Below are 4,102 nucleotides of genomic sequence, written 5' to 3' on the forward strand. Positions count from 1 at the left end.
ATGGGGACTTCATTTCTTTGTGAAATAGAGATGATAAATCCTAGCTCATTGAGAAAATTTAGCAAAGTTGTGCGTGCACTTGGCACATGGTGAAAATATTCAATGACTATCAGCTAAGACAGTTATTCTAACCTTATGGTCAACTCTCGGGGCTGGGGAGTCTGTGACATGAATCTGATCTACAAACATTTGGAAATAGAGTGAGACTTTTGGGCTAACCTGGAAAATGAATCAATTCATTCTAATGGAAATGGATCGCCTCATTCTAATTTAAGTATAAATGATTAGAAACAGAGGAACGTAGAGACACCCCCCCCACTCCCACAGTGACATTATATTATATTTATACCTGGTATAGAATGTCCAGGATGGGGAGGCACCTTAAAGATCCCAAGATATGCAGCAATGGTATAAAGTCCTTAATGATAAGTATAATCTCATAGGCATTTAGTAAGCTCTTTTTTTGTGCATGGCAGGGTCTATAGGAAAAAAATTCAGATCTTTCCTTTCCCAATTTTCACACAAGTAGTTGTTATTTTGGTAGAAATGGAAAGAGGTGTTGAATGAGCTGCGTTTGTCTGCAGTTACAATTTTTTCCCGATTTATTTTCAAGTACAGATCAATTATTGTCTTTTTTTTAGCATTTGATCATTTTATTAACAAAATATAAGCAAGAATTACATCCCTCTCTGGTGAAGCTTTTCAAATAATATTATGTGGAGGACCTTGAGATGTATCAATTATAAAACATGTTTTAAATGAAAAAATTTTAAATGTACAAATACAAACCAGTGCTTTATACAAGAAGTCTCTATAAAGTTCATTAACGTAAAAAATAATTTGTTTCAACTGAATATAAGGCAGGTTCAGTTTCTGTAATTTTGTAGCACTACTTTTCTTGCTTTGTTGGAGACTTTTCTCTTCGCTGGTCCGGATGTTTCCTGGATTCTCTGGAGGGTTCAGAGCGTCTGCTTGATTTTTCCCATTGCTTCTCAGCACCATTCTGACACCTGTCCGCATCACTTCTAGAACCCGAATGTTTTCTGTTCTTTTCTCTTGACTTTGACCTATCTTTTCTTATAAAATGTTCTCTGTCCTTATTTCGGTGCCGGTGCTCAATTTCGGAAAAATAATTTCTTCTCTCTCCTCTCTTCTTTTTAGTATCACCATGCTTATTTTCCAAATCTGTGTGCATTTCTTGGTCTCTGTCATTCACGATTCTACTGTAACTATTTCGTTCAGAAGGGACACCTCTGTCTGCACTGTGTTTTGTTACGGGATTTCTCCAATTTGGCTCTCTTGAATTTTTATCTTTATGTTTTTCTGACCTCCTTTCTCTTTCAGTCCTTATTTCCTGATGCCTTTGCTCCGGTCTTCTTTCTTCTTGTTTCCTATCATGTGTGTGTTGTTTCCTGATCAACTTATCTACTTCTTTACTTCTGGTGTACCCCCATCCCTTTTTTCTTTTATCTTTAGCTGAGGCAGAGCTCTAACTACTGCTGGATGAAGAATCTCTCTCCTCGCTGGAAGACTCTGAAGTGCTATCACTGCTGTCCGAAGCAGAGGCAGAAGAGTCAGACTCTGAAGATGAGGATGCAGAAGAGGAGGAGGAGGGGGAGGACTTATTTGGCTCCACATGTGGTTTCTGTGCCACAATGACCTTTGGTGTATTTTTGAGATGCTCACGCAATTCATCCATTAAACCTCCAAGTCCTATAGATGTGAAGAAGTTGATGGCAAACCGAATGTTTCTTAGATTATCTCGGGGTAATAACCCTTCAAAAAATGGCTGTAGGATTTCATCCTTCAATCTTGCATTAAGTTTAGGAAGACCCATATATTCACACAATTCTTGGACAAATACTTTAACAAAAATTCTACTGGATGAGGTAGTGGTTTCTTCACTTAGCTTTATACGTTCAAGAACACTCCATGGAAGTGAATCAGTGTATAAAAGGTGAGCAAACATCTTAGCAATATTTCTCAATTTGTTTGTTTCCAAGCGATGGATGGTATCATATTGTTCTTTGAATATACTTTCAAAGAATTCCATGTATTCTTTTTTTAGCATGCAAAATCGCCCAGCTAATAAGCCAAAACATTTCTCATATGTCCCTTGTTGGGCACAAAAATCAAGTATCATGTTGCAGAGTTCTTTGCTTTGGCTTTCAGGAAACTGCATTTTCAGCAATTTGTGAGCACATTCTTCAAAATCTAAGCTTGACTGAATAGCAAGATAAATTGTATGATGAAATGAGACTAGATTAATTTCTGTTTTGTCATGAATAGTCACTTTTTGTTTTTCTTCATCTTCTTCTCCCTCTTCCTCCTTGTCTTCCTCTTCCTCTTCACTACTTCCAGCATCTTGGTCTGTATTTGAGTCACTATCTCCCTCATCAAGAATTTCTTTCTTAATAGCTTTGTATTTCTCTTCATTCTCCATGAAATTAGGATCCATCTTGAAAACATTAAGAACATCTTCTGGATTATAGTCATCCTCCACAGGAAGCATATGAGTGAACTGATCATCTTCTTCTACTAAGTCAAGTCCTTCTAAGATAACAGGGTGGTCCTTAAAACCATCCTTCTGTACAGCAAACATCACTTCAATCATATACTGAACTCTTTTGTCAATTTCAGACTCATGGAGAATATTTCGGAGGCGCTCAAATATAGCATTAATTCCTCTTGGTGACACTTGTGTTAATTTGAGGCCACATTCCTTGAGAAAACCAATAGCTACTTCAACACTATCATCCGTTGGTCTTTCCAGGAGCAAAGTGAGCATCTCTAGGCACAAAACTTCATGTGCCACATTTTGGTTAATCAGATGTGCCACAAATTTTGAAGCAGTCAGACAAAGTTGCTTATCATTTCTTCGATAACCTTTTCAAAAATTAAGAATTAACCTACTGAGGATTAATTCTCCAATTTGTGGAAATTTTGAGTTGATAATTGCCACTAATGCTACATAAATGTGGGTGAAGATTGGAGAAGCACTCTGTGCTTGCAAAACAGATCTGGACAACACTCCTCTTCCTCTAACTATATTTTCTTGAAGAAGTTCTTGAATAATAATACCTATATTAGGAATGTTAACTTTCTTGATAAGACCATTGACTGACTTCTTTAGAGCCTCCCAGCTCATCCTCTGGTATGCTAAGCTGTTTTTGTCTGTGATCTGCTCCTGCATCATCCTGAGCTTCGCAGGAGGAATATATGCTCCACCAGTACGAGTAAGGAGGGGATCCAGTTCATCTTTCTTCTTCTTTGCAGTAGGTTCATCCTGAGCAGAGGAACTCTGGGTTACTGATGGTTCTGGGCTTCTTCTCCCAGGAGTTGGAGATTTCCGAGACCTTTTACGATCTGCATCCCTTTCTCTTTCCCTACGTTTTTCTCGGTGCCTACTTCGCGACTCCATGCTACTATCATCAGAATGTCCTCTCCTTGAATGTTCGTAGTCTACCCTGCTGTAATCTATGTAATCTCTATCCCAAGGGGATCGGTCTTGTTCTGCATCTGTCATCTGGAGAGGAGGTCCTCTGATATGAGTTATAGTTTTCCCTTCTGTCATGACCAGAAGAATGTTCTATCTGTGCCACACTACTTTTCATTTTTTGTTGCCAGTTGGTCTGATAAATCAAAGACTCCTTAAGTTGGTCCAAACAACAGGTACCAAACAGTATGAATTCCTTGACAGATTACTTTTTCTGTTTGCAAACGTTACCTGGAGCTCCACCGCGCCGCCATTACACCGTATCAATTATTGTCTTTTTTAAAAAAAAAACTCAGGGAGCCAAGTGACGGAGAAAAATACTTGCAATGCTTCTGGCAAATCCCAGGTATTTGTTCAGTGTTCCTGGAGGGGATTAAAAGGCCCGCTGCGTGAGCGGAGTGTTTCAATCAAAATACACAACTGAGCACTCAGAGTTTAGCAGGAAAAAGGGGAACGCATAATGTGAGTAGAAATTCTTTTATCCTGAGGGTGGTGGCAACTCAGACAGCAGCGTATACACCTGGGCTCCTGTGAAGCTCTTTCCGTCACAGCTGTGAGCAGCTTTTTGGAGCTTTTGGCTGCCATCCTTTTTCAGCGGTGAAGTTT

At 39.0% G+C, this 4,102-nt stretch overlaps 1 pseudogene; it reads right to left on the bottom strand.

Annotated features, from left to right (window-relative positions):
- Positions 1-814: 814 nt before the first annotated feature.
- On the bottom strand, positions 815-3,733 carry LOC115284048 (annotated as a pseudogene).
- Between the last annotated feature and the right edge of the window lie 369 nt (positions 3,734-4,102).

Source organism: Suricata suricatta, chromosome X, assembly GCF_006229205.1.
Source record: "Suricata suricatta isolate VVHF042 chromosome X, meerkat_22Aug2017_6uvM2_HiC, whole genome shotgun sequence".
Classification (NCBI taxonomy): Eukaryota; Metazoa; Chordata; class Mammalia; order Carnivora; family Herpestidae; genus Suricata; species Suricata suricatta.